General features: G+C 39.7%; 1 long non-coding RNA gene across 1 annotated transcript in view; it reads right to left on the bottom strand.

Moving 5' to 3' along the window:
* Positions 1-1,856: 1,856 nt before the first annotated feature.
* LOC147020410 (uncharacterized) overlaps positions 1,857-13,729 on the bottom strand; it is a 32,111-nt gene continuing 20,238 nt past the window's right edge. Inside the window, exon 3 of the long non-coding RNA XR_015061815.1 lies at positions 1,857-3,909. This is a non-coding gene — a long non-coding RNA (uncharacterized LOC147020410). The remainder of the gene's footprint in view (positions 3,910-13,729) is intronic.

Here is a 13,729-nt window from a genome sequence, read left to right as displayed (position 1 = left end):
TATATATATATATATATATATATATAGCTGCAAAAGTAGGTATACAGTTATGAATTATTAAATAAATGAATCCTAGCACCACTATTATAATACTGGTATAATCCTTGCTGTATACCTACTTTTGCAGCCCCCTGTGTATATATATATATATATATATATATATATATATATATATATATATATATATATATATATATATATATATATATATATATATATATATATACCAAATCAGGAAATTGGTTGTACTTTGCAATAGTACAACATATAATTTTACAATTATCATCAACTGAACTGAGCGATCCTGAAAATTAATGTGCAAATCACATTTCAAACATAATCTGTGTTCATGTCTGCAAAATATCTATGCCAATACCCTCTATAAATTGGCCACCCATGTGCTTACAAACTGTGTGGGGTCATTTAACACCAAAGTAGTTGGTTCACACCTTCGGATTGGGCGAAGGAAGGAAGATCCCGGCTGCAGTTGCTTTTCTGAACAATGTCCATCACCATGTCATTTATGGAGCATTGACAAGTTACTGTCAGACCGCAGTTTGCAGAGAGAGCTCATTCATATGATGCAAGGGCTGCAACCCCTCATGATGTTTGTTATTTTGTCATCCTTGCCAAAAGAAACCTCTTTTGAAGAATAGCTTTCTCAAAAATTACCTGCACAGAGCAATCATCCATCACATTTCAGTTCCGATAGTTTGGAATATATTTCATGGCAACCGGATGAGGTCGAGCATACCCCTGCTCTACATCCCTCTAAAATGGTGCCATCAACAGCAGTGAATGCATTTGGTGATGCATCACAACAAGATGGTGAACTGTTGATACCATGTACTTTTCACGCATGCTGCCTCGACTCTCATTTCTTCCTAGACTTCAAAGATGGATGTGCTAGATTGTTGAGATAGTGTGGAGAATGATTTGCTAATTGTGCCATTAGGTATCCTGATGGTATGGGCTGGCATTAAATTTGGCAATGAACTGATGTTGTCATTATTTGGAGGACTGTGATGACTAGTGTCGGTACTGAATGGTGTTATATAGATGACATCGCATCTTCACAACATGGACATTTTATCATTGCTAAGCTTCAGGACCACATGATTACTCACATCAACTGACCTGCATGTTCACCAGACTTAAAACTGATTGAAAATGCTTGGTACATCCTAGGGAGGTGTGTTTGTTGTCACCAAATCCGTTGACATGCTTTTAATGAACTGTGAATGGTCTTGGTTGAGGCATAGTGCAATATCCCACAGCGAGAGCTGGATAGTCTTATTTGGCTGACGACAATATGTGTGCAAATTCCTCTTTGGGGGTCAACAGAAAATGGCTTTATAATAAAACGTTATTAAAGCCATTTCTGCCATTGCATACTTTTCTGGGATCATTTGTAGAATGGTGTTGTTGCCATTATGCATGGACATTGCATAACCGTGTTGATTGCACATATCAACTTATAACTTTGGCATTGCCTTCCACTGATGTCACATTTGTTTATGTAGTGTTCAGATCAACGTGTTTGTCTCCAACCAAAATATGAACTCATTTAACATACTAGTAAATAAAAATATAAGCCTGAGAACTTTTGTTGGTTCATTTTTATGGGAGGATTTTATGAGCAATCATACATCTCACACGAGATACAGGAGCAATATCGGCAAAGTATCATCCACAATCGCTAACATCTGCAATGTAGAGCACTCTCTTTAATTCAATTAAATGATCTATTTTTCTACAGTTATATATGAGGATTGATCAGCAAGTCTGTGGCTTTGCACAAAATCTGGAGTGAATCTCTCCTCCCCACCCCCCCCCCCCCCCCGCATGCACCCTTCCACATTTCCACATTCCACAACCGTCCCTTTATTTACCACAAATTCTTGGCTAGCCACACATAATTGTAAAGGGCAAATAGGATCAACCTCTCTGAAAACGTAATTTTTATGGCAAACATTAACGAATATGAATAAATAACTTCACAAGATAGGATAATCATCCCAGTAGGTACCTGCCAAAGTTGTCCATTACTACAAATTTAAGACGAGAAGGGCACTCTTCAACGTTGTGATGATTCCAGATATGCCTCCGCCCACATTATGACATCATTATACGCACTTGTACCAATTTTGATTTAAATCCCTCAAACCAGATTCAAAATATTAAATAATTCTGGCTGCCAGATCATGAGTCAGATCACGTTTAAACTTCAAACATATAATCCGCATGACTAATAGATCATAATTCTGATGTTTCACATCGATTGATGAAGCAGTTCAAGAGAAATATTTTTTTTAAAGATTTTTGTGCAATCCAATATGGCTTCCTACTACGCATCCTATTCATTATTGGTAAACACCCCAGTATTCCCAAAACTTAGTGAATGTGTGTGAAGTTTCACCTCGATCTCTCCAGCCATTTTGGAGAAGATGATTTTTTTAGAGATTTTTGGGCAAATCAAATCTGGTTGCCAAACCATTTGACTCGTGATGTCATAGGTGGAGAAATTTTTGTTCCTCATGGATAGGTGATCATTCCTGAAAAAGTTTCACCTCGAACTGTTCAGCTGTTTCGGAGAAGAGGATTTTGGAAGGTTTTTATGTAAAAAACAGTATGTGACCTGATGCCGAACCACGTGACTGAGGACATCATCAATTTTTTTTTCCATGTACAATTTAGCCCGAGATGACCCTCAAAAATTTTCATACTGATCGGATAAAGCGTTTGTATGCTGTCATGACGTCATCAAAAAGCACTCTTAATCCCCATATGGAGTACTTGCACCATCATAATTCCCATATGCCAAGTTTCATTTTTTTCATGGAGTGTTTTTGGGATACAGAGTCACAAAGTTTTTCCTTTCTTCCAACATGGCTGCCACACCATGTGACCTATGAGGTCGTAATAACTCAATCATTCTACATGAGTAGTCACACTTATGCTGAAAATTTAATGTCAATAGCTAAAGCAGTTGCAGAGAAAACAGAAAATTAACATGGACAAACGGATGTACGGATGGACGGAAAGCCCGAAAACATGATGCCACCAGCGACCTTGTCAGTGGAGCCATAAAAGGGTTAAGTTCTCTAAACTGAAATGTCATATTTCTAGCAGACGTTACATGGCAGTGTTCCAACGCAGATCATAGGTCTAATAAAACTGCAGCAAGTGTCACATTCCTTGGGAGTGTTCGGATTGGTGGTGTATTGAGGTTAACACTTCAATGTAAACACTTCATCACTCCAATGTGACGTTAACACTTGTATTCTTATGATTCAGTGTGGAACAAATTGTTGTTTATAGACGACTCATGTTTCTTGAGATGAGATATTCATTCTAAAACTTGAATAGCTCCAGTAAAAATGAGACAAGTCGTAATGTAAGTTGTTTGGGAAGATACAGAGTGTTTTGAAAATTTGTGGATAATTCTGGTTATTGAACCACCCAGTAATTATTAGTATTAGTTTGTAGAGGGTCGAGGATTTTGTGAATGTTCTTGTTCTGTGTATGTATGGATGGTAAAGCGTATTAACTATTGAGGAAAAGGAGGCCAAAGAAAAGTTCATCATCAGTTGCTTTGCTGTGTACAATGCCTTGCCAGTTTTCTTGCTCTCCTGGTTTTCTTATTGTATCACATACTTAATCTTTGAAATAAATGCAAGATTTGACTGCGTTGCTTGCCCATTAAAAAATTACCTCTAAATTTAGATTACCTCTAAAATTGTGGTCATTTTGATGGAAACTTTAGTTGAACGGTTGTAGAAATAACGTGTAGCACAGTTTTGTTCAATGATGCTTTTAAAAATCACAGCATGAACAAAGGTATTACCCTTTGCATCATGGGAACTGCTCAACCACCATAGAATGAATCTTCGAGATTATAATATCCACCTAACAGAAAACAAGGAAGGAAAAATCCAGGTTAGTGAACCTCTCCATTTCTTGCTAATCTTCATGACATTTTGATGTATTATTAATTCATCCTGTAGCTGGTGGTCATGTGTAATGAACATGAAGGTGTGCAAAGCAATTAAGTAAATCGCATCGAGCACATAAAGTTCGCAAGGAGCCAGAGTACAAGCGGTAGAATGTCTGATTATATCCACACAAAATTTTACAGATTATTTATTTAAAACATTGAATTTGAACAATAACGTTTTTTTCCAGGTATGTTGGGAGTTCTTCAATGATTTAAAAAAAAAAGTATGTGTTCATGGTCCAAAATGGTGCTGCACCAGCTTTTTACCTGCAGCTATTGCCCATTCACTATTAAGAAACATTTGCAATGTGCCTTGAGCAGCAAATACCTCATTTCAGTATCGTATCTCATTTCAATATATGCTGAAGTCCTAATTAATGCGTTTCCAGACTGAAACTATTTTTAAATGTAATGCTGAAGTTTTTTTCCCCGAAGAAATAAAGGTTGTTCCTGTGATATATTAATCAGACTTGATAGTATAATGGTTGGAGTGTCCACCCTGAGTCTAGGAGGTCTGCAGTTCAAACCCTGGTGAATCATTACCGAATACTTTAAAAATGGTAGTGCTGATTTTCTTGCTTGATGCTCATCAATTAAAAGGATAGAGCATGGACAAAAAAAAGAAAGATAAGGTGACAATACTAGTGCTGACTTTGATGGGCGAAATGGCTTGTTGGGGAACATTTATGATGATAGCATCATGATAGTGGAGTTGGCGAGAAAACCCTAAAAGGTTGTTGCCGGTCTGGACTCGACTGACACTTTTGGGCCAAAGCTCTCCTGTTTATATGACTTCATCATATTTTTAACAGTGCAGTCCCTTAGTAGACTGAAAGTGGCACTTGTTGGAGAGTGAGAGGTGAAATATCCGATTTGGTCGATGACAAGACAGGTACAAGCTGTAGAAGGATAAATGGTAGCCATCCTGCAATTATTAATGTCATTTATACCAATGTAAACTTTTCTGACATAATTTATAGGCTGGCATCATTGTCAATTTTCATGCTGCATTCGAGACAGCCATTTTGTTTTTGCAAAACAACTTAACTTTGTCTTCCAATGACGTCACGGTTGTTTATTGAATGTATAATGTACTCGGTCCTCTTCAACCAGGAAATAAATACATGTGAAAATACAACAGCTATATATACCTCAAAACTTTTGTTATGTTATGTTTTCATGTGGACGACCTGGGTGGATTGAGCATCAACAAGCACACCTCTTGAAGATGTCTCAAGTTCACGTTTTATCAGATATATGTCTGGAGATCATGCAGTCCAGTCCATACGAGTGATACATTTGATGATCATCCTTATGTCTGTCACTAGTCATAGCACATCTCTGAATAATGGCGAGATACATATAACTTGAATGCCAGCTGATGCCATCAAGCTGCTTCAACCAATCTCATAAAGCAGCCGAATAACCCAATTAGCAAATCACTTTACACTTTATCTCCAGAGTCTTAAATGTCCTTTGTTGAAGTAGTATGAGAGAATTTAGATGTATCGGTGAAAAGAGCATGTCATGAAGTGTTCATCTTCCACTTTTGATGTTGTGTCACCCCTTTCAACCATTTTTGTGAGTGCCACTCTCGATGGTGCTGTGTTACAGGTATACGGACGGAGCAGTAGCCAGCCCAACTTTCAGGAAGGAAAGCAGGGAATTTGAAGGAGGTGGGTTTGGGGTGGATTAAGGGGGGGAGGGAAGAAAAGATCGAGCTTTTGGATGGGGGAAGATAAGAGGTGGTGGCGAACAGCTTTTTTGAAGGCCTGGAGGGAAGAATGAGATTAAAGAGAGTGTGGGAGTTTATTCCAAAGGTGGGAAAAAAGAGGAATGAAAGAGTGAAGGTGAGCAGTAAATCGTAATTTTGGTAGTTTTACCAGAAGGGGGTTGTTGGTGGACCTTGAGCGCCCTGCGGAAATATGGTGGGGACAAATTGCAGACAAAGCAGGAGGGGGGGGGGGCAAGACCAGAGATGAGACGGTAGAAGACAGAACGACCACCGACCTGTTTGTGGTGAAAGAGTGAGAGGCCCAAAGACTCAGCCTCACTGTGGGAGATACTAATGACAAAGGGAAGGGGTATTGATGGATTTATTAAATCTGGAATTGGTGTGATGCAGGCATGATGGGCTGATTGGCCTCCTCCTGTGCATAATTTTCTTGTAATCGTTGTAATTTACACTTTCTGCATGTTCCACAATTTTTTCTTCACTCATTATAATCGGCTGAACAGTAGAAAAAGGTAGGTTTAATGCTTTGCTTCAATAAATGCAATGTTATCAAAAAATCGCTATTTTGTTAAAAATTTTGGATTTCATTCCAGGTTTCAATACTTATGTTCACCAGATCTGATTCTCAAATCTGACATAATATTTCGATTATATACTTTAATCATTCTGTGACAGTAGATCGTGTTTCCAAATTGAGGCATGTTTGATTCTGCAGAACAAAATGGCAGCTGAAGACTAAAGCAAGCACAGAGGGCTGACCAAGATGGTGTGCCACCATATTGGAAAGGCTTTTTTTTGTGATTAGCACCCCCTAAACTATCTTCAAAAGGGGTGTTTTTATTAACCAAAACACCCAATTTTGACTCTGCACTTCCTTGGAGTTTTCTTGATATGCATGCAAAATATCAGGCTGCCAGATTTTATGGTTTTGGAGTTATGGAGGAGACACACTGACACACGCACGCATGCACACACATACACATACACATACATTGCCTTTTACTTGTAGAGATTTCAATTACTCCCTTCAACTCCACCTACTTTTCTTTGAGTTCCTTTACCTCTATTGTCAACCCCTCTACTTCTCCTTTCCTTTCTTTTATTTCTTCCCTAATTTAATCTGAGCAGTTGCCATTCCCTTTCGCACACACTCCGCATACACTTTCACCTTGTCCAACTCCTCACATAGTGTCATTTATTTTCACCAAGTTCTGCCAGCCCCTCCTTCAATTTATTGCCCACAGCCTTCAACTTTGTCTCTATGCCAGCCTATCCCACACCCAGCCTGTCCAGCCCATCCCTTGTCTCTGCCTGCCTGGCTCTCACCCTTGCCTCCATCATTTAAAACATGGCCATCATGGCATTTAGTTGCTGACTCTCATCCAGCTGTGCTGGTGACGGCGACTTGCTGCCTTGTGGCATTTGCTCTTGCTCCATCAGGAGCACTGGGCTTAAGGATGGGGGGAGGGGGTCAGCCAGATTGTCAATTAGAAGGGATGACTCTACTGTGCCCTCTACCGGTCCTTCCTCAGTAAAGTCCAGTTCGTTCACAGCTGCATCTTACCAACTCGTCCCACCTTGTCCTGCCTGCTTTGGTCCGACATAGTGCTATTCACTCTCAATTTATTCCGAACTCACTTCTGAACTTGGTTTGGGGTATGATTTGCTCACACCCCAGCTTCAAATCCAAAATTCCTGACACAATTTAGGGTTGTTTTTGGGGTTCCAGATTCTGCACTCCTGAACAACAATGTTGCTGCTCTTGGATGCATGTCAGGGGTTCAAAAATCCCACTCCCAGACAACAATGTTATGGATGTCACTTCAACACTCTTAAGACTCCCAAGATCTTCAAGAGCCCAAAGATCTCCATGACCCTTTAGACCCCAAGATGCTTAAGACCCTTAAGAATGCCTAACATCCCCAATACCCTAAGACCCCAGGACCCTTAAGAATGCTTAACATTCCCAATACCCTCGACACCCTGAGACTCTTTAGACCCCGACACCCTTCAGAGTTAGACAGTATGGATATTTGACAATTTTGAGCTTTAGACCACTTAGACCTTTTTAGACCCTTTTACATGCTAGAGTGGTTAGAGAGACCCTTTTGACCCCTTAGACCCTAACCACTATTGGAACATACCCTTTAGAAATTTAGACCATCTCGAGCTTTTTGGGCATACACCAAACAAACATCTGTAGTCTTCTTGCAATATATATATATATATATATATATATATATATATATATATATATATATATATATATATATATATATATATATATATATATATATATATATATATACACACATACATATATATATATATATATATATATATATATATTTATATATATATTTATATATATATATATATAGTGACAAAAAGATGATTGGGTTAATGTGCCTGCTTTTTCTCACAAAACCTTTCATCTTTGTCATAAATGCCACCAGAATGTAAACGTCCTGCACAAATGAAAATCGATATCACATTTGGTGAAATAAACTATTATATGCAATAGAGGTTCTTCATATAATTATTTCGTGTGCATCACCAGGCTCTGGGCATCACTCGGCATTATTGTTTGAGGAAATTTTGTGTGCATCATCAGGCATCATTGGTTGAGGGCATGGACTTGCAACTGATGCAATGTCCTCTATAGGTTATGGAAGTTACTTGTAATTTGTTAATGATGCCAGCGATAGCTCACCTCTTCTTCGTGAAGAACACCATGGGATCTTTATCGTCCACCAACTAATGCCGGCTGACTAGACACCCCTTGACCATCCATCCAAGGGACGGCACACACAATGATGAATGACCCTGCCTGTGAAACACCAAGATGACTGTTTATAGCTGGGTCAGGATTTAAACCCAGGCTAGATCCCTTGGAGGTTTGTGTGGGTACCTCTTGGCCATCCTGTCAGCCGAGCAATAGGGGTTCACAGATCCCCTCACTAAATATTCTGAAAACCCCTGCAATACCATCACCTTATCATGCACATTTTCTTATGTTTGATCGTCGTTTGCAAAAAGGTTTCCTTGAAAAAAAATAGTTAGCTTGTTTTTTTGTTGCTTATTGCTTTGTATTCTTGCACATTGCCTCTGTGGTCACTCCGAGGAGATAAATGTTCTTCAAAGTGAATTGAACAATATTTTTCTTTCCTCAAGATGCTTTCCTCGAAAAAATTTCTGAGCGACCGATCCTAACAATTCTGCTTTATTATTTGCCTTTTCCATTGTCTTGAAAAACAACATATGGACATCTTTTTCAACTTCTAATTTGATTCAAATTTGCATTATTGTGGAGTTATTAGTACTCCATGGTGTATGCCATTTTCTCTGGAATTTAAGGCGAGAGTACATCAATACCATACCATGCTGTTTGTATAGTATATGCTAATGAAGGCAACTCTGTTGTTAAAATGTTGAGGTCTGAGTCTTTGTCATCGTAATCAATTATAGTTGGTTGTGCATTTGTATTTTTGTTGATCCCAGCAGAGTTAATCCTATTTTTTTTTCCTGCAAAGTAGTGAAATAATTTTTATCTGCATCCCAGCATTCTTCATTTTCAGCAATCTTCCCCTCCCCCCCCCCCCCGACCCCCATTTTCTCCAGTGGAACCTAAACTGTGCAGAGCTGAATCGGTAATTACGTTGGTGATTTTAGTTGTTCTCCTTATTGATTTAACATTGAAAGAATGAACCCATAAGTTGTAGACAGATACAGAGGCTTTCTTACAACCAATACAAAGCACAACCTGTAGTTTTAGCATGCAAATAAGGATTTTTACGACTTAATATAGTTTCTTGCCTTTGGAAATTGTGGAAACCAATTTATACAGAGTAGTTAACTCTTTCATGTTAACAAAAAAAAATTAGCAATTACAATTCGCAGTCTGAAAGTTAACCTCCTCTTGATACCATCTCAAGAGGATTTTCATATTTTGTGAGTTTTTTTGATGGAGCCCTTTGGAATTCATATTAGCACCACTGTTTGCAACTCCTCTTATTGCTAACATGCATTTTGCTTTGGGGATGGTATTTTATATTGTGTCTGTTTTGGCAAACATAATTACAAGCTGTTTTACCTTTTTGCCAATAATTTTTTTAATGAAGTTTATAACTTGACATCTAAATGTATGAATGAAGCTGACATTTTGTATTTGGCATTATTTTATTTTCCTTTTCGCCAAAATACTTTCCATCACTTAAATTTACTCAAGGCCCAAATGCTCAACAAGATTGTTGTTGCTTTCTTGCATTAAGCATCACATTTTCACTAGAGTTTATTTAAAATAAAATGTGGCAATTTATTTTTCTCAGCTTGACCCAAAGCTTTTTAGTAACTTCATTTATAGTTTTAAAGTAGCCTTCAGCAAACCTTGCAAACTTAATATTGCTCCTTCTGCCTGAAGAAAGCGGTAGGAGGTATGTTACGGGTGATTAGATGCCGAGTGTAAATAGGAATTTTTATGCGTTGCGTCCATCACCGAGTGGTGGGAAAGCAGGAAATAAACACAGCCAGATTCTTATCATTAACACCATTTACCAAGGATGCTGCAAAGGCTGCAATGTGAAGGCTCATAATGGTTGTTGGTAATAGTTTAGTGAAGCTATCATGAGCTGTGCTTATTAAGCATGGCATCGACCATGACATCCTCTGCCTGATGGCATGCATGTAGGGTGTCCTGCTTTCGTGTTGCACAAAATTGCATGACTTTATTGGCCTCCTGCTGAAAGCCAGAGGCCATGAGTTTTCCAACTTTTTGTTTTCTAAGTTTCTGGCCAATTCACTTGTTTCTTCGTTTATCACTTTTTAGGGCAGGAATTTGGAATTTCTTCAGGTTGCCGATGAAAACTTGCCGATCTTTGTGAAGGACACCGTAGGATTTCAACTTCCACTGACTAATGCCAGCAGATGGGACACCTGTTTAACAAATCTGAGGGACAGCACACAACATTGATCAATCACCCTGCCTGTGAAAATCTGGGATGACAGTTTATAGCTTGGTCGAAATTTTACCCGAGGCTGCACAGCTTATAGGCGAGAGTGTGTGTGTTTCTCGGCCATCCTGCCAGCCAAACCCATCTATTAGAGACAGAAAGTAACAAGGAGCATTATAAGCATGAACGTGCTTTCGCACTAAGCATTATAATAACAAATTGGTGCTCGTGGTGATTGGACTGGTGCTGGTGCTGGTGTTTGACATTTGCTGTTTTTAGTTATAGATTTTTTTTACTATTTTAGTTATGGACGAATTCATTGGGAGTTGTGATCATACCTTTCTGAGCAGCGATCATACTGCTGGCCTGAAACAGGCGAAGGCCAGAGGCCAAAAGCCGTAGGTCTGAGAAAATGGCATCCAATACTTTCAGAAAGTGCTCCTGAGGTGTTGGGGATGAGATCAGGCTGTGCAATGCTATGACTGCATTCACTGGTTCCTTATTCCATCCGTCCATTGGGACCATACTCTGTACAGAGTGATGGTGCTGCCGAAGCAGTCTCCTTGGCTATTAGAAACAAAACTGGAAGGGTCACCACTCCGACACAGGATACCAGCATGCTGGCACTCATTTTGCCAACCTCAGAAGGATGACAGGCAGAGTCAACCCCACCTGGTATTAATTGAACAGCCAAGTGGGATTTGAACTCAGGATCCGAGGATCCCAAGCCCACCACCCCAACCATTAATCCAACAACAGGCATGTTCCATATTAAATTCTTCTCAATCAGAAAGAAGTTTTATGGAGAACTCATATGGCATGCATCAGTGCAAATTCAAGCAGTTTGCAAAGATTGCTATGTTATCAACTGTGCAAGAAAGAGAGCAAGCAACAGGGCAATGCTCCGCAGTGACACTGCATTGTTGACTGGTGGCACTCCGACAATGGAGTGCTGTGTTACTGATAAACCCCTCTTAATGATGGAGGAGGGTGAAAAAATGACACCTGCAGTAACCACAGTGAGGGCTACTCATTAATGGCAAGGAGATGGGAGAAGAGAGCTTGGAAGTACCTACCCGAACGCCGAACAGTTAATGTTGGTTTCATTAACTTTAGTAAAGCATTTGACACTGCACCGCAAGAACGACTCTGACTAAAGCTTGAGGGGCTAGGTATTGGGCAACACCTTCTCTTCTGGCTTCATGATTTCCGAACAGGACATAAACAATGGTTCTCCATAAATGGTACCCTGTCACAATGGAAGGAGTTACTAAGTGGAGTACCTCAGAGTTCTGTGCTTTGCCCAGTATTATTCCTTGTCTCTATTGATGATCTTGTAGACAATTTTCAATCTAAGGCCCTTTTTTTTTTAGGACGATGTAAAATTTTGGGGTGATGCTCTCAAGGGTGATGACCATTCAATGTTACATGAAGATCTTTCCCTTCTTGAAAGGTGGGCCATTAAGTTGCAAATGCAGCTAAATTCTGCAAAATGCAAAGTAATGCACATCGAACACCAAAGTTCCACCATTGTGTATGGGATAAATGGTGCTGAATTGCCGGTTGTGACATCGATTGTCGATTTGAGAATCGGCATGCAGGCATCACAATCGTTGATGATGCAATGCACCAGCACTGCAAACAGAGCGCAAAGGGTGATTTTTGCCATTTGCCATGCTTTTACAGAAATCATGCCGGAAATTTTCCAGCACCTATATGCCACACTTGTAAGGTCACACCTTGAATACGGCCTACCGGTGTGGAAGCAGTTTCTTCAGCGGGATGGAAAGATACTCAAGCGGGTTCAACGATGGGCTACGAGAATGGGAAGAAGTTGAGCACTGTTCTCATACGAGGACTGCTTATCTAACCTACACCTCTTTTCACGAGATTACAGACAAATTAGAGGAGATTTGATCACTCTCTCCCAGATCCTGCACGGCAAACTCCAAGTGTCATATGAAGAACCACCTTGTTTCAGTTGGGATGAAAACCTTTGTGGTCACTCCTGGAAACTGACCAAGCCTGCGACCTGCTGCAAGAGGAGAGCAGTTTTCTATACTGATCGACTGGTTAACATGTGAAATGGAGGCGACAAAGAAGCTGTTCAATCACTGTCTGTTGATACATTTATAAAGTGTTTTGACAGGATGCTGTTTAAACAATGTTAGGACCACATAGGGTGCTACCCTCCTACCCTACTTTCCTATCTGACCTGACCTGACCTTTGTTATACACATATGGGATGAATCAAAACGTGTATGGTGGTCATTCTCGTGGAAGTTATACTCACAGACAGTTATGTTTCCCATCAAGTGTCTAAACTTGTAATATTGGTGAAATATTTTAACTTTTCCATTACTCGTGCACAAATCACTGTGATGATCTTTGAAGAAAGCAAGTAAGGCTAATGGTGTAAGTCCCTGGCTGAGACGCAAAAGTGTAAGTTGTAGTCACCAGGCTTGGCCCAGTTGCTCTGTCCGAATCCCAACAAACTGTGTCAAAGTGGTCATGTGGGCCAACTGATTCTGGTGCTCTGTGTAGGTTATCGGGTATTGGTAATCGGTGTGTCTCCCAACTGGTTCTAACATTCCACTACCATGTGCCAGATTATGAAATTAGCAAACTAAGCGGAGATCGCTCTGACGCAGGTCAGTTTTTGTGCTGGGCACTGTTTGCCACTAAACTCAATCCATCAATTTGCAGAAATTATTACTTATTAGCCTATATAACTCGTGATCAGAAGACTTGAATCACTCAGAGACCAAGTGAATTATAATGGCGTGCTTAAGTAGGCAATGTGCAGGAATTCAGGGAAACAAAGCAATTATTTATAAATGATAAACCCCATATGTGCCCCCAAGCAATGAATGAGCAGTAGCTTCTTAATTATTAAGTCCTTAAGGCCTCAGACATCCCTCAGCAGAAAGACCAGAATAATATGACGGGACTGAAGTAACAGTGCTGCATCCAGCAGAACACAGCGAGTCCCAAATGTAGATGCGGCTCTGGTGGGAAACAGTTTGTGTTGCAAGCAGAAGCTGAAAC

Source organism: Eptatretus burgeri, chromosome 9 (genome assembly GCF_056783735.1).
Source record: "Eptatretus burgeri isolate ZD-2024b chromosome 9, Ebu_testis_v1, whole genome shotgun sequence".
NCBI lineage: Eukaryota > Metazoa > Chordata > Myxini > Myxiniformes > Myxinidae > Eptatretus > Eptatretus burgeri.
The sequence above is the reverse complement of the archived record's forward strand: the minus strand, read 5'-3'. Positions and strand labels throughout refer to the sequence as shown.